This window comes from Melanotaenia boesemani, chromosome 3 (genome assembly GCF_017639745.1).
Source record: "Melanotaenia boesemani isolate fMelBoe1 chromosome 3, fMelBoe1.pri, whole genome shotgun sequence".
Taxonomy (NCBI): domain Eukaryota; kingdom Metazoa; phylum Chordata; class Actinopteri; order Atheriniformes; family Melanotaeniidae; genus Melanotaenia; species Melanotaenia boesemani.
Genome location: NC_055684.1, coordinates 12,846,920 through 12,864,802, shown reverse-complemented (window position 1 = coordinate 12,864,802; position 17,883 = coordinate 12,846,920). Strand labels below are relative to the sequence as shown.

At 39.2% G+C, this 17,883-nt stretch overlaps 1 long non-coding RNA gene, 2 other non-coding genes and 1 pseudogene across 3 annotated transcripts; 2 read left to right on the top strand and 2 right to left on the bottom strand.

Annotated features, from left to right (window-relative positions):
- Positions 1-7,459: 7,459 nt before the first annotated feature.
- Positions 7,460-7,728, bottom strand: LOC121636302. Its single transcript, XR_006009706.1, has 2 exons — positions 7,660-7,728; positions 7,460-7,587 (listed from the first exon to the last, which is right to left on the bottom strand). It is a non-coding gene; the product is annotated as an uncharacterized LOC121636302 (long non-coding RNA).
- Positions 7,729-11,857: 4,129 nt separating this feature from the next.
- Positions 11,858-11,976, top strand: LOC121637584. Its single transcript, XR_006009895.1, has one exon. It is a non-coding gene; the product is annotated as a 5S ribosomal RNA (ribosomal RNA).
- A 1,125-nt stretch (positions 11,977-13,101) lies between these two features.
- LOC121637582 lies at positions 13,102-13,220 on the bottom strand. The gene has a single exon (XR_006009893.1). It is a non-coding gene; the product is annotated as a 5S ribosomal RNA (ribosomal RNA).
- Positions 13,221-13,714: 494 nt separating this feature from the next.
- LOC121637586 lies at positions 13,715-13,833 on the top strand (annotated as a pseudogene).
- Positions 13,834-17,883: the final 4,050 nt, after the last annotated feature.

Below are 17,883 nucleotides of genomic sequence, written 5' to 3'. Positions count from 1 at the left end.
GAAGTTCTGGTAAAAGACCATTACAGTAATCCAGTCTACTGGAGAAGAGGGCATGGATGAGTTTCTTCTGGTCTTTTTGAGAGACAAAAAAAAAAAAAAAAAAGACAAAGCAATTGCACTGATTAGACATTCGATAACAGAAATACAAACAACCACTTCAGACCCTGGTTAAGATAGCCCAGAAATGCATTGGCATGCTACATTAGCAAGTTAGCTTTAAAATTGGTATCTGAACTAAAAAAATGAACTCGGACAATTTGACTGAAAACGATTAACACTCATTGATTTAACCAAAACAGCAAAATGACAGAGTTACCGAGTTTCCACAGTGTAATGAAGCTTTAACTGTCATTAGATAAACTTAGGTGCACCCAATCATGGATGGAAAAAAAAAATAACATGACTGGGAGCGACATTGAAGACATTGAGGTGGACGAGAGTTCTTCAAAGTAAAATTAACCTGAATCATACACCATCAAAAAGCCCAAATCCCAAGAACATGAAGGGGAATGACAAAGATAAGGATAACGGAAATATTGGCACTGCCATTCTCCATGCTGTTCAGGCTCTTACTAAGAAAGTGGATGAACAAACTGACCTTTTAAAAAGATTTGACAAATAATAAATTTGACAATAAAAATAATAATAAATCAAAGACATGCATGTTAGGTTCATTGATGACTCTAAATTCTCCCTAGGAGCAAGTGTGAGTGTGAATGGTTGTTTGTACCTATGTGTTGGCCCTGCGATAGACTGGTGACCTGTCCAGGGTGCACCCTGCCTCTCACCTGTTAATGCTGGGATAGGCTCCAGCTTACCGGTGACCAGTAATGGACTAAGCAGTACAGAGAATGAATGATGAATGAATACATTTTATTTGTATAGCACTTTATATTGCAGGGAATCTCAAAGTGTGTACAGAAAACAGGAATATAAAAAAAAAGTAAAAAAAAATACTATTTAGCAGAAGGTTTTTTTTTAAGGAAGGTTTTCAAGTTTTGCTTAAAAACTTCTAAAGACTGTGGACTTCTCAGGTGGTCTGGTATGGTGTTCCACAGTCTTGGGGCAGCAGCTGAAAAAGGCTCGATCACTCATGCTACGAAGCTTGGTTCTGGGAACTTGGAGGTTGTTTGTGGTTGTAGAACGGAGGGTTCGTGAGGAGGGGTGAGGAGTTCCTGTAGGTAAAGAGGGACATGTTCATAAATGCACTGGTAGCTGAGGAGGGAGACCTTGTATTCTATTCTGAGTAGGATGGGGAGCCAGTGAAGAGTTTTCAGGATGGGGGTGATATCATCTTGCTTGCACACCCTCATCAGGATCCTGGCAGCACTGTTCTGGATGTATTGCAGTCTCTGAATGCTCTTGCCAGGGATTCTGATGAGAAGTGCGTTACAGTAATCTAGCCTGGAGGAGACAAAGGCATGGATGAGCTCCTTTGCATCTGCCAGGGTGAGTGTTGGACAGAGATTGGTGATGGTCTTGAGGTGAAAGAATGAGGTCTTACAGAGATGTTTGATGTGGGTGTCATAAGTAAGGTGAGGTTCCATTTTAACACCCAAGTTAGAGGCAGATGTGGAGAGGGGGATGTTTCGGCCAGAGAAGGTAATGCTAGTGATGGTGGAGGAGCAGAGCTGGTGTGCAGTGCCAAAAAGAATGGCTTCTGTTTTCAAACTATTCAGCTGGAGGAAATTTAGCTTCATCCATGCCTCTGTCTCCTCCAGGCAGGTGGTCAGTGTGGATGTTGGCAGGGGAGCAGAGGAGGTGGGTGTTGTTTTGAGATCGAGCTGTCTGTCTGCTGATGATATTGCTGAGGGGGAGCATGTAAAAGTGAAGGGCTGTCATCATCCAGTTCGGGATGAGAACCATCCGAGACGAGGTCTGGAGAAAATTGAAGGAAGCGCGCATGTGTAGTGAGCTGCATATATACTTCAGAGAGGACTTCTCCAAAGAAGATCGGGACGCTCGTTCCAAGCTGTGGCCACTGGTTCAGGAGGCCAGGAAGAAAGGGAAGAGAGCATTCCTGAAGGAAGGCTATGCTCTGATCGGCAACAGACATGTGGACCCTAATTGAACAGCTTATATTGTGACACTGGTTCATAACAGGTACAGTGATCTAAATGAACAGTTCCATGAAAGTTCAAATACCTCAGGGGGTGGTTGCAATAAATGCTAATGTTGAACTTTGATAGGGACTTAAGCTGCTCATTCCTGTGCATCAGTTTCTCTGTGCACTCTTATCTAGCGAATGTTACCTTTTTTTTCTTTAAATACCAGGGGATTAAAGAACAATGTAAAATGTGGGGCAACATTTCTTTTTTGTAAGGAACAGAAGAGCAATATTATTTTTTTGCAAGAGGCTCATTCAGTGGAGGTGGACACTAAATTCTGGAAACAACAAAGGGGAGACTGTGTTTACTTCAGTCATGGGACTTCCCATTCAGCTGGAGTAATGATCCTGTTTAACATTGCTGGAAATGTAATCAACCACATAAGTGACAGCAATGGCCATTGGCTAATGATGGTGATTGAGTTTAATGATGTTAAGAATATTTTGATTTGTGTTTATGGTTTGACAAAAGGGGACAGAACAAGCAATTGTATTCTTCCTTAAGTAAGATGCTGGAAGGATGGAAAATGACCTATACTACTGACGATTATAGCAGGAGGGGATTTTAATTTGGTCCCCGATCTTTGGATGGATTGTCTTCCACCTAGAGGGCAAAGTCATTATTATGAGAAAATCATAAGCTGATTTATTACTCAGGGAAACTTAATTGATTGTTGGAGAATGAGAAAACCCTCTACCAAACAATACACATGGTATAATACAGCTAATAATGGTCAATGTGTTCAAGATGAGACTTTTGGTTCATCTCTACCAACCTGATAAATGAGGTCCATAAATATGAAATATAAGCATCACCCCTAACTGATCACTGTGCCATATCAATTTCCTTTCAACTAGGTGGGGTTAAGCCTATCCCTAATACTTTACGGAAGTTTAATAGTAGCCTTCTGAGCAATGAGGAATTTTGTACTAAAACCAATAACTTATTAAATGAAATTAATCAGTTAGTGATGTCACCCTTGAATAAATGGGAATGGTTTAAATTTAAAATGAAAGAAACTTCCATTCAAATGAGTACGTGTGTCGCTAAAGAAAATAAACCAAAACAACAGGACATTAATAATGATATGAATAGATTATATAAAAAAACAGATTTATCCCTAGAAGAACAAGCTGAACTAAATAATCTACAAAACCAATTGGACAGCCTATATCTACAAAAAGCTAAGGGAGCTTTTATACGCTCAAGAGCTCGCTGGCTTGATGAAGGTGAGAAAAGTACTATTTCTTTAGCCTAGAAAAACAAACAAAAAAGAAAATTAATAAGTTACTCATTAATAATATTAGCATTGACAACCAAGACCAAGTCAATGAGGAAATAAGACATTTTTTATAATAAGCTATACAAATTTTCAGCAGATGATTGTCAAGTATTTTTAGATTAAATTAGAGAATGCAGAAAAAAAAATGATGAGGATTTTAGACAACATATGGATGATAACCTTAGAATTGAAGAGCTAGATTTAGCAATAGGGAGGATGGCAAAAGGAAAGTCACCAGGAATGGATGGTAAGGGAATTTTATATCTATTTTTGGAATGATATCAGAGTACTGCACTATAATGCCTTCTTGGAACGCATTTCATCTGGTCATCTGTCCCCTACTATGAAAAGGGGTGTTATCACCTTAATTCCAAAACCCAAAAGGATAAAATGTTTCTGGATAATTGGAGACTCATCGCCTTATTATGCAATGACTACAAGTTGTTAGCACAGATTTACTCCAATAGTTTGTATATGGGATTAATTAAAAATAGTGGATGAGTGCCAATCAGCCTTTGTGAAGGGTAGAAACATACATAACCATATTAGACTGATCCTTGACCTGCTCATAGGGTGTATCTCACAACAGACAGTTATGTGTTTTTTCTAGAATTCTTTGAGACGATTAAACATCCTTTTTGTTAAAAATGTTACAATTCTTGGACTTTGAAAGTAAATTTTGTAACATCGTTGAAATGCTCTGTACTGATATCAGTAGCTTAGTCTCTCTGAACCCAGGAATGACTCCTTGATTTAAAGTGCAAGGTGGAATTTGTCAAAGTTGCCCTGTTCCCCAAAGCTTTTCACTTGGGCAACACAACTGTTAGCAAAAAATTCCAGCAACATACAAGGAATAACAATTTTTAACAAAGACTTTAAAATAAGTCAATTTGCCAATGACACCTCCATCCTTCTAAAAGATAAATAAGTGGTTGAGAAAACCCTCAGTACTATCTCAATCTTCTCTAAAGCATAAAAAAGATGGGAATTACTCCTGATTCATACAAGCCCTGACTCCTCTGTTGCTTCAATTAGAGTTGAGTCTGTAGTTAAATATCTCGGGTTGAACAATATCTAAGAACGGAAAAGAGACGGAATAAGGACTCAGAGTGGCCATGGTTTTCCACTAAAAAAAAAAATAATAATCATGAGATATGTCCCTTATTCCAGAAAGACAAGGTCTCTGTCCCAAATGTGGTATCTTACTGGAATCACTTGATTCCTAATCTGAATCGGGAAAAAAATCTGGTGTCTTCCTTCTAAATACTTTATTGTAAACAGGGTTAAGGAAGTGTCCTTGAAAATCATTCATCGCTTTTATCCCAGCAAGCTATTCCTGCAAAGATATAAGAAGGATATTAATGTTATTTGCTCTTTTTGTGATCACTCTGAAGAAGATTTACATTCTTCCTTTTCTGGTCCTGTGCCTTCTCCTGCATCTTCTGGCAGAACATTTGTACATTTAGTTCCCATAATTGACCTTCATTTTACTCTTACATATGAAGATGTGTTGTTTGGTTCCTTTTCCTATAACTCTGACCAAACCAAATCTGACCAATATTATATAATTAATTTAATTCTGATTCTTGCTAAATACCACATCCATAAATGTAAATTCTCAAATCAAAAACCCTTACTCTTAAATTTTACAAAAGAACTCAAACAATACCTCACGACAATAAAACATTAAAAAAATAGGAAAAAACCATTGACTTATGTCATGCTGTTTGACATCTGTTGGAAGATTTATATCCCTTTGTACTTGGCCCCTTGCTATTATTGCTATTATTACTACTGCTTTAATCAATATTCTTGTTCTCGCTCCTATGTTGTTACTGTAATGTTTTGTCTTATACAATTCTCATTAAGACCTATAGGAACAAACAAAAAGAACTTTGTTTTACTACCTAAATCTAATAATTTAGGTTGATTGAATTAATTTTTTTTATTATGTTAATTGTTTTGATTCTACCATTGTTCCCACTTAAGCTGCTACATTTATGCACTCTTAATCAAACCAGCAATGTTTGACAATTCTTTTGTATATGCAGAATTGTGCTAATGAAGATTAAAAAAATAAATAAATAAATAAAGAGAGAGAGAGAGATGAATTAAGGACTCAGAGTGGCCATGGTTACTGCCTGTAACAAAGTAGCTTGTGTAACGGCGCCACCTTGTGGAAATTCAGTTCAGGCTGAATTTGGTCCAAAAAACCCTTTGCATTTGACATGTATTCTGTCCTCTTGTACTTCCACGTAATTTTTTAGGTGTGTACATGTGTTTACTTTTGAAAGGACATTATTCTATACAGGCATATTATAAAGTAGCAAACAGGTCCATCAATGACATAAATTTTTTAATCAAACTTGTTTTATTATTGTTATCAGTAATACACATAGATCAATACAGCATATCTCAAATATAAGAAATTTCAAATACAGCAGCAATATCACAAAAGAAAAGAAAAAAAGAGACGGATTAAGAACTGGCGTGGCCATGGTTACTGCCTGTAACTGCCTGGAAATTCAGGTTTTTTTTCTCCCAAACTTTTTATTAACAACTTCAAAAAGGTACATGAGTAATGGATATCAAGGCTAAATCTTTAGCTGGGTACACATTGTGTAAAGTTTTAAAGGTAACTTCCTTAACTTTATTGTTTAAGCAAATTTTCCATGCATTTAACCAAATCTGGTTCTAGTTCAAGTTTCTAAACAATGATGACCAATAAGATCTCCCAGCAAGCAGAGTAATTTTCTTTAGAGATGATCTTATCAATTTATTAGAACAATTGTTTTTGGAGACATCAACATCCCCAATCAGTATGCTTCTGTGAAGTAGATCAATGGTTGAAAAATCAGCTGTTGTCCCTTTGAAAAGTTGCAACATACTGGTTGGCAAAGCATCAAACACCACAGCATATTCCTTAGGGGTTACAGGAAGGTTAAACATGGATGGAAATTTACACTATGTCAAAGACTTTAATTAGCATTCAAGAGCTGTTTTACAAGTATATCATTTTCTACTCAGTTCTTAAAGTATAGTCACTCATTTCTGTAAAGAATGTTCCCATTGTTCCCTATATAACATGACATTGGAGAGAAATTATGCTTGTATGCAAGTTTTTATGCCAGGAAAGCTTGTTGATGAAAACCAGAGTTTTAAAGGTAACTTTTCAATTTTGTAATTTGTGATATTTGAATGAACACTGAAGTCCACCCACTATATTAAAAACATGTTTGGGAAAAGTGTTCCAAATAGTATCTTTCCCCTTTAATAATTTGGTTAATCATTTCACCTTAAAGGAGTTATTCATCATCTCAAAACTTAACACTTCCAATCCACCATATTTTTTGGCATTACATAAGATATCCTTTTTAGGCAATGGCTTTTATGTTTCCATATAAAATCAAATAGGATTTTGTCCAAATCTTTGGATATATCTTTGGGCATTTCTAATGATAAAGACATATATACAGATCTGGAGATTCTTTCAGCCTTTGACAATAATACTCTACCATTTAAGGAAAGGTCTCTCATCAGCCACATTTTAATTTTTTTAAATTATTTGATTAATAACAGGGTTAAAATTGGCTAAGCTACGTGATTTTCTATCTTTTTCTATGATCACGCCTAAGTATGTAACTTTATTTTTAATATGTTTATCGTTAACTTCTGTCAGATTGGATTCTTTGAGAGGAAATAGAACAGATTTGTTTAAATTGATTTTTAATCCTGACAATGAGGAAAATCCCTGGATACGGTCAACTACATTACCAACCTTGTGTATATTAGATATACAAAATTGCAGCGCGTCAGCCAGATGTGACAATTTAAATTCTTTCTCCAATGCCGAGATACCTCTAAACGGCCACTTTTTAATATGAACATCCAAGATTTGTGTGACCAGAATAAAAATGGGCTACAAGGACAGTCTTGTCTAATTCCACGGTTAATCGCAAATCTCTGAGTTGTACCAGGTGCCAGTTTAATAGAGCTGTTGCATCCCTGATATAAAGGTGGTAATGTCAGAAAGAGAGTTGGACCCAAGGAAGAGGGTTATCCAGCTAGGTAAGTTTAAAAGGTTTATTTGTGTGGCTTGAACGAAGCTGAAGATGGTTAAGGTTCACGGATCCAGGCGGTGTGGTGAGCGGGCAGACAGGTTCTGGTGGAGGCAGCTTTGGATCTCAGGCAGGGAATCTTTAAGGAGAGCAGGAAGGTTAGGGACATGAAGAGCTAACAAGAACATGAATTTACTTGAAGCCAATGTACCACATAATGTAGCAACGACCCAGCGTTGAATGAAGATCAGCCTGGAGCTTATAAGCAGGTGAGGTGCAATAAGCTTGATTGCACTCAGCTGTGCTGCTTAACCACAGGACATGCCTCCTGTACACACACCACGGGAAGACAGCACAATCCACACAAGGGAAAGGGGAGGAGGAACACACAACAGAGCTTGGGGATTCGCGACAGTACTACCCCCTTTCGAGGGGAGCCCCCCGGCGACCCAATGAGATGAGGCGATCATCCTGGATGAAGGACCGGGAAACCCAGAACTGTTCTTCAGGACCATAACCCGTCCAGTCCACCAGGTATTGTAGGCCCCGACGACAGACTGCCAACAAACTGCAAACAGAGAAGGCAGAATGACCACCACCCACAACCCGGGGGGGCTGGAAGGAGGGACCAAAGGACTGAAGGAAACAGGCTTCTTCTGGGAGACGTGGAACAATGGATGGACCTTCATAGAAGCCGGCAACTGAAGTTTGACCACGGTGGGATTTATGAGCTCCAAACTCTCAAAGGGTCTGAGATACCTGGGAGACAATTTTCGAGATTCAGTCCGCAAGGGAATGTTCTTAGACAACAACCAGACTTTCTGACCTGGAGTGTATGTCGTGGCCGGGGTCCTGCGCCGGTCTGCCATTTGTCTGTTTCTCTCAGCTGTTTGAAGAAGCGCAGCCTTAGTGGATCTCCAGAGCCTGTGGCAGCGCTTCAGATGATGATGCACCGAGGGGACTGTGATCTCATCTTCGTGAATGGGGAAAAGTGGTGGTTGATAACCTTGAGAAGCCTCAAAAGGGGAGAGACCTGTAAAGTGTGAGAGTTCTGAGCATATTCTACCAAGCACGACTGATCGCTCCAAGAAGAAGGGTTTGCAGCAACAACACATAACAAGGCCGATTCCAGTTCCTGATTCACCTGCTCAGCCTGACCATTGGTCTGAGGGTGGAATCTGGAACTAAGACTGTCAAAAGCACCCAAAGCTCTGCAAAAGGCCTTCCATACCTGTGAGACAAATTGGAGCCCACAGTCTGAGAGGATGTCTGTGGGGTTTCCATAAAGGCGCAAAACATGCTGAGAAATTAGTTCAGCTGTCTCTAATGCTGTGGGCAGCTTAGGTATGGCCAGAAAATGAGCTGCTTTAGAAAATCTGTCAATGATGGTAAGGATGGTGGTGTTACCTCTGGAAGGTGGCAAGCCGGTGACAAAATCCAATGCAATGTGGAACCAGGGCCTTCCAGGTACTGGGAGCGGGCGAAGAAGTCTGTCTGGGGCCCAAGTGGATGTCTTACCTCAAGCACAGGCTGCCACATATTCTCTAACATTCTCTTCCATTGTGGGCCACCAGAAGCATCTCTGGATGAGTGACATGGTGCGTGCTGCGCCAGGGTGACAGGCATGTTGGGAGGTGTGGCCTCACAGGTCAAACATTTGATTAGGTGGACCTGTACCTGGATCTGGGTTGTTTCGAAGGGCCTCTGACAGTTTGCTTTAGCTCCCAGGTCACAGCAGCCACCAGACATGAAGAAAGCAGTATGGGGTCTAGGTCATCAGGTGGTTCTTCAGGGCTAAACTGCTGGGACAGTGTGTCTGGCTTGACATTTGGTACCTGGTCTGAAAGTGATAGAGAAGTTAAACAACCAAAGAACAGTGCACACCTGGCCTGTCGGAGGTTTAGTCTCTTTGCTCATTGAATATACTCCAGGTTCTTATGATCTGTCCATACAATGAAAGGCAATTCCATCCCCTCCAGCCAGTGTCTCCATTCTTCAAGAGCCAACTTCCCTGCCAACAATTCACGTTCTCCCAGGTCATAATTCTTTTCTGCAGGAGAGCGGCACCATACTGTTAATGCCCAAATAACCATATAGCCACTTAAATGTAAAACGTTGGGATCAACATGTTCATACCACACAGATCAAAAAAGCTCAAAGAGCTACATGGGAACACTGGCTCATTTCTCAAACACTCAACAGTTGCACTGAAAGGTCAAAACAGATCTACAATGCAGAAAACATCCGAGATGTGAAATGACGTGCTGTACCTCAGGCTTAAATCGGTACAATTCACTGAGCCCACAATAACAAAACAGTGATACATCTGCTAGTTAAACTCTCAGTTTCTGCTACATTGCTGGATACATGACGAGTAGATGGGCTGAATCAAATGGTATTTGTTGGCGATGTGGAAAGAGCTCCATGGATGTGTTTTAAAAATGAGTTTAGGTTATGATGTTTCCTTGGGCAGCCATTCTGGATACATCTGATTTTCATTCTGTCCATCTATAAGCAGTGTGTTTCAAGGAAATGCCAAATTAGGTTTTTCACCTCCATCAATACTCACTGTCCACATTTTGGACAGGTGAACATTTAACTTGCAGCAAGTTACAAACCCAGGTCAGTTTGAAAAGCTTGTCCACAGCAGACGTCAGGCCATTGTCTAAAGCAGTGGTTTCCAACCTTTTCTCCTCAGGGACCCCCTTCATGCATTTACTAAAATGCTGTGGACCCCCTGCTCCACCCTGTGCTGAAAACATGCTTGGTTTTAGGCTTTTGAAAGTGAGATTCTCACCATAAATCATGTATTCTGGTTGAGTCCTGTCCTTTGATAAAGCCAAAGTTAAATGAATAACATATAACCCTACTTTTTCCCTTAAAATAGAGACAGTTTGTGGACATTAATCACAATGGCTCTAATGTTCAAAGCTTCAGGGACCCCTTTTGCACTTTGCGGACCCCAGGTTGGGAACCACTGGTCTAAAGCACTTGTGATGACCAGGATCACCTCCTCAGATCACAAATGTATATCAGCTGGGGTTGCTGGGTCATGAATGACGCTGCAGGATTACAGTAAAGTGATGCCATCCTCGTTCCAGCTTAAAGACAGGAGAGCAAAAAATAGGCATTTTCGTAAAGTGATTCTGAAGTGGGGCTGAAACATATTCTTTTCCGAGTAAATGCAATTCAAACTTAACTGACTACTTACTGCCACAAAATCCAGAAGGTGTGTTACTGCAGATCTCAGACAGCATTGGCTGGCAGGAGCAGGTCTATCAACAGCACATGTACAGTTCTTTTTTCATCTGACAATGAAAATACATGTAACTTTAAATGGGCACAGCAGATTAAATGTCAGTCTATTTTAACAGATGTAAATCTTTGCAATTAGGTTTAAGGATATTGGAAAATAGGTCATGAAATAATGCACTAGCAGGAAAACAAGCAAGCTTACCAAACTGGGCATGTCCAAAAACTGCAGTTTAGTTTCTAGGAATCCAGTTGAAGACTGGATCATAGTAATGTTCCTGAGGATTAAAAAAAAAATCACTGATCAATAATTCTGTCTTGTTTAGTTGTATAGGGGTCACAACCGAACATATTTGACTTTTGCTCACCAATTAGGTATTGAAATAAAATTTAATCTGTGATCCTTGGCTATAAAGTGTTGTGACTTATTTGAAGAAGAAATGTTTTAAACTAGTTTTGATAAATAAATATTTCCTAATTTATGGAGAAGTTAAATGTTTTAAAGGGATGGAGTAATTAATTTCAACATGATTCATTAGTAAAGAATTTATTTTTTATTAACAGAAAAGTTTAATATGCTCTAATTCTTGTTAATTATGATGCTGCAGCTAGCATACGAATTGGAAAGAAGGATCTTATTGTAAATACCCACGTGTCATAGGTCCTGAATCTCACTCATGTAAAGAAATCCTCTAATGTAAAGACACTGAGATATTTCTACGATGAATGTCAAATTCAGATCAGGAACCGGGAGTCAATGGGAGTAGAATCAAACATGCTCACACTCTACAAATCTGCATGTATCTTACTGCGTGTCCAGCTTCACTACAAATATACAAGCAAGGAACAAACGTCTGCTTCTTTGTTTGCAGCCACCCAGTCTGAGAGACGCACTTTCACGAGTGGAGAGAAAGCTGACGGATCAACATGGGCTGCTCAATCCCACTTGGCAAGCAACACACCTGGCTCACAACAACAGCATCTCAATCAGGTGTGTTGCCCAAGGGAAACCTTTATAAAAAATGTTAAAAATCTGCAGGACCCTGGCCCTGGAAGACCAGGACGGAGGACCTCTACTTTACTGCTGTTTCCAAACAGTAGAAATAGATGGTGAGTGCACATAGAGTATAAAAACGCCGTCTAGGCCTGGCTCTCTTGCTTATGGCCATACCACCCTGAACACGCCCGATTTTGTCTGATCTCGGAAGCTAAGCATGGTCAGGCCTGGTCAGTACTTGGATGGGAGACCGCCTGGGAATACCAGGTGCTGTAAGCTTTTGCACCCGTCTCTACAAACTGCGGAGGGTGCAGCTGCTCCAACAAACAATTAAACACCACACTTATCTTTAAATTGATTCACTCATCATTCATAATACACAAACAAAATACAAACAGTCAGCCTTCCTGTCATGTCAATCAACTAGGAAATCTACTTGGACTAATAGGGAGGAAAATTCCTGAGCTCAGTTAAAATGCTTACAGTTCACAATAGATCAAACAGTGACATCACACAGTAGCTGGTGCAAAGAACATACACAGATCAAAAGGTGACATCACACAGATGAATATGACATAAAGGTGGAACAAAGATCAATGAGCACACACAAAAAAATAAAAATAAAAAAATAAAAATCGCAGACTAATGTGGTACCGTAGAGATGGCACAAAGATCATACGCTGATCAAACAATGACATCACAAAGATACTTTCACATCAAAAAAGGTGCCACAAAGATCATACACAGATGAGTATGACATCATAAAGACGAAACAAAGATGCAAGTGTGAAATCACGCAGATGACAATAATATCAAAAGAGTAGTAAAATGGTCATGCACAGGTCAATCACTGACATCGCACAGGCAAATGTGACATCATAAAGGTTGTAGCACAGATGGTGCTACAAAAGCATTTTGCAACCCTGTGATAATATGCAATGTTACAAAGGATATTTATTTATTATTTATTTCTTTTCTCTTGGTTTGAAGCAACAGTAACAGAGAAAAACGTAACAATAAATGGTTTTAAAGAGTGCATTAGCATTGAGCTCAGCAGTGAAACTGATTTACATCTTCTACACAAAGAGGTTGTTACGTGGCAGGTGACTGCTGTGATTGAAATAAAGAATTTTCTTGTTGATTCTGTATGAAGACTGACAGCTGTGCATGTGAGAGGTGCAGGAAAAAAAGAAGTTTTGTGAGCACACCCAAAGTGTGTGTTCCTGTGTATATAAATATCGCAAGAAGCTCCAAACGGAGTGATGAAGATTGTGTTGAAGCAGCACGTGAAGCATTTGTAATGGTAATGTTTGTGGAAGTTTTGGTTTTGTCATTGTGAAATATGAAGCTGTTTGGAGTGATGCTGCAGCAGCGCCCTCTGCAGTTTGTAGAGAGGGGTGCAAAAGCTTACAGCACCTGGTATTCCCAGGCGGTCTCCCATCCAAGTACTGACCAGGCCCGACCCTGCTAGGCTTTCGAGATCAGACGAGATCGGGCACTTTCGGGGTGGTATGGCCGTAAGCCACAGCAAACACGAGAAAATATCCTTTTCTACGCCATCCAGCAGCAGCATTTACACACTCACCTTTGTCTTTGCTTATTACAGCAAAACTAGGTTTCTGCTGCTATTTAACATGCTCACACTCTACAAATCTGCATGTATCTTACTGCGTGTCCAGCTTCACTACAAATATACAAGCAAGGAACAAACGTCTGCTTCTTTGTTTTACAGTCGCCCAGTCTGAGAGACGCACTTTCACGAGTGGAGAAAAAGCTGACGGATCAACATGGGCTGCTCAATCCCACTTGGCAAGCAACACACCTGGCTCACAACAACAGCATCTCAATCAGGTGTGTTGCCCCAGGGAAACCTTTATAAAAAATGTTAAAAATCTGCAGGACCCTGTCCCTGGAAGACCAGGAAGGAGGACCTCTACTTTACTGCTGTTTCCAAACAGTAGAAAAAGATGGTGAGTGCACATAGAGTATAAAAATGCCCTCTAGGCCTGGCTCTCTCGCTTCTAGCCATACCACCCTGCACACGCCTGATTCCATCTGATCTCGGAAGGTAAGCATGGTCAGGCTTGGTCAGTACTTTGATGGGAGACCGCCTTGGAATACCAGGTGCTGTAAGCTTTTGCACCCGCCTCTAGGCAAGGCAAAGCAAGGCAGTTTATTTGTATAGCACATTTCATGTACAGGATAATTCAAAGTGCATTACATAAAACAAAGGCATTACAGATATTTAAAAATAGTAAAAGGCATCAACACATAATCACAATAAAATAATAAATTACATTAAAATGATTAAAAGCAAGATAAGTTAAAAAGTTTCCGTGCAGATTTCATGCATAGGCGCATGAGAAAAGAAATGTTTTTAACCTGGATTTAAAAATGTCTACATTTGGTGAAAGTTTAATCTCCACTGGCAATTTGTTCCACTTGTTTGCAGCATAACAGCTAAGTGCTGCTTCTCCATGTTTAGTCTGGACTCTGGTCTGGACTAGTTGACCAGAGTCTTTGGATCTAAGAGCTGTGCTAGGTTTATATTCTCTGAACATATCACAGATGTATTCTGGGCCTAAACCATTCTGGGATTTGTAAACAATCAAATGGGTTTTAAAATCTATTCTGTGACTGACAAGAAGCCAGTGTAAAGATTTCAAAACTGGTGTGATGTGTTCTCTTAGTCCTGGTTAAAACTCTAGCAGCAGCGTTTTGGATGAGCTGCAGATGTTTAATGTTCTTTTTAGGAAGTCCTGTTAAATGACCATTATAGTAATAGTTTTTCTTGGTCTTTCTGGGAGACTAAACTTTTAATTCTGTTGATGTTTCTGAGCTGGTAAAAAGCTTCTTAGTGACAGCTTTGATGTGGCTGCTGAAAGTCAGATCTGAGTCTATCAACACTCCCAGGTTACGAACTTGGTCAGTGATTTTAAGAGCCCGAGTCTCCAGGTGTTTGCCAATACTGACCCTCTTCTCTTTGCTACCAAACAGAATAATCTCAGTTTTGTCTTCATTTAATTTTAGAAAATTCTTCTTCATCCAGGTGTTTATTTGCTCCAGACACTGACACAATAAGTCTATTGGACTGCAGTCATCTGGTGACAGAGACACATAAAGTTGTATATCATCAGCATAACTTTGATAATAAATGCTATAGTTCTATAATATTTGACCCAAAGGGAGCATATACAAGTTGAACAGAAGAGGTCCAAGGACTGACCCCTGGGGGACTCCACAAGTAATGGCCACTCGCTCAGATTCATAGCTGCCGATCGTAACAAAATAACTCCGGCCTTCTAAATAGGACCTGAATCAGTTAAGGACCGCTCCAGAAAGTCCAACCCAGTTTTCCAGCCTGTGCAACAGGATTCTGTGATCTACAGTGTCAAACGCAGCACTGAGATCCAACAGAACCAGGACTGATACTTGACCAGAATCAGTATTCAACCTAATGTCATTTAACACTTTGACCAGAGCTGTTTCAGTGCTGTGATGAGGTCGGAAGCCGGACTGAAATTTATCAAGATTTCCACTTTCATTTAAAAAGTCATTAAGCTGGTGAAATACAACTTTTTCAATAATCTAGGAAATAAAAGAGAGGTTAGAGACAGGTCTATCATTGTCCATTATAGAGGCATCTAGAGTCCTTTTCTTTAGGAGTGGCTTAATAGCAGCTATCTTTAGTGACTTGGGAAAAATGCCTGATGCCAGTGAGCTGTTAACTACCAGTAGGAGATCACTTTCTACTGAGGTAAAAACTGTTTTTAAAAAGTCGGATGGTATCATGTCCAGAGTGCATGTTGTTGATTTCAAATGCCAAACTGTTTCTTGTAGGATTTTTAAATCAATCGTTTTAAATTGCGACATAACATCGGAATTATTTCTGGGTTTTAGACATAGACTACTTTTCTTGTGTGACTGTGTGGAATTAATATTTTGCCTAATTGTTTTAATTTTTTGGCTAAAAAGTTGGCAAATTGGTTGCATTTCTCAGTGGAAAGGAGCTCTGGGCTTATCTGGATAGGAGGATTAGTAAGTTTTTCAGTCATAGCAAACAGAGTGTGAGAATTGTTGACATTCCTGTTAATCATTTCAGATAAATGCAGCTCTCTGGCCTTGCACAGCTCATTGTTATTGTTACGCAGGCTTTGTTTGTACAGCTCATAGTAAATTTGAAGTTTATTTTTCTGCCATTTTCGCTCAGTTTTTCTGCATTCTCTTTTTAGGCTGGTGACCACAGTGGTGTTTCTCCATGGCGTTTTCTGTTTGCTCAAAGTGCTCTTGATTCTTTTCGGTGCAACAGCATCCATTACATTCAAGACTTTCAGATTGAAATGATCCAGGAGTCCATCAACGGACTCTGCACTGGTTGTTGGTAACATAGCTATAGCCTCCACAAACTTAGCACTTGTTCTTTCATTAATGTACCTCTTCCTAACGGAGAAGCAGGTTGGTTGGACATTCTGAGTAATCAGTAAATCAAACAAAATACAAAAATGGTCAGACAAGGCCAAGTCAGTTACCGCAACAGAAGAAATATCAACACCCTTTGAAATAACCAGGTCCAGAATGTGACCTCGAATGTGGGTCGGTTCTTTTACATGTTGACACAAACCAAACATGTCCAATATGGAAGAAAATTCCTTGACATTACCATCCGTCATGTTATCTATGTGAATGTTAAAATCCCCAGTTAAGATGAAATGATTAAAATCAGTAGAGATAACCGAGAATAATTCAGAAAATTCATCAATAAAATTTACACAGTGTCCTGGACGTCTGTAGATGATTAGAAATAGGATTTTAGGAATGCCCTTTAAAATAAAACTAAGATATTCAAAAGAAGTAAAATCAGCAAATGAAATCTCTTTACACTGGAATGAATTTTTAAATAAGGCAGCTTCTCCTCCCCCTTTCCTCCCGTTTCGACATTTATTCATAAAACTAAAATGAGAGGGTGCTGTTTCATTAAGAACTGTAGCACTTGTGTCTTCTGTTAACCATGTTTCTGTCAGAAAAAGAAAATCTAAACTGTGAGAAATGATGAACCCGACCCTGCTAGGCTTCCGAGATCAATATTCAGTAATAAAGCAAAGAGAGCACACAAAAACAAACAGGAGTGCAACAGCAAATTAAAACCAGTATTGAAGGAGAAATGGGAAGGGAGGGACACATCTGGAGAACTAACTACTGGGCAACAAGTGGTAGTGGTAAAACACACACACACACACACACACACACGCACACACACACACAAACACACACACATGCAGAGTTTACATCATATTCATGATTACACACAAAGGCATGCATCAAGACACACAGTCACTGTGTGTATGAAGAGAATCCAGATGTTTGTGTCTATCCAAAAGGTCTACTGTTGAAGTGTGTGTGTGCGTGTGTGTCAAGTTTCACTCTTCTGAAATTATATTTTAGAAATAGAACTCAAGTTAGAAAGAATTAAAAGTGGACATGAATAAAATTCTCTTTTCTGTGTGGAAAGCAAAGTGTTTAGTGGTGAAGTTATTGTTAACTTTGTTTTGGCCTCTTGTGTCTGAAAATACATCATTAACTGATTTTATGATTTTATTATTTAAATCTACAGGGAGAAGTAGCTCAGAGTTGTTATCCAGCTTCCTTGTCTTTATCTCCAACCAACCTTCAAGCACAAGCGTGCTGCATGTCCTGTACCTCAGAACAGGGAAACTCTCATTTCTTCTGTTTTTTGATGTTAATAGCAACTTCTCATCAGCATTCATCTAGTTGATTATTGGACGAAATCAGAAGTTGAAAATTCTTATTAGCAATAAGCGATACCAAAATGTTTCCTGTCCATGCGATACCATTAGATGATGGTGTTCCCTTTAAGGAAAATCACAAGATTGCACCATGTGCATTAATATCTTTATTGTAGGGCAATATGAAATATGAATAAAACTCAATAACATAAATTCTTGAAATAAATGTTTATAAAATTATAATAAAAATGTACTGATGAGCAAAATAAATAAAAATATTGAAACATTTTTTAAATGATTAAGTAATTAAGCTACAATTTATTATAAGCTCATGTAAAATTTCTTGAAGACTAATCAGATGTATTTTTGTATAATTTATATTTGTATAGTTGCTAGGAGGTGTAGGCTGATCCCCAGTGAGGTAACATGCACACATGCATAT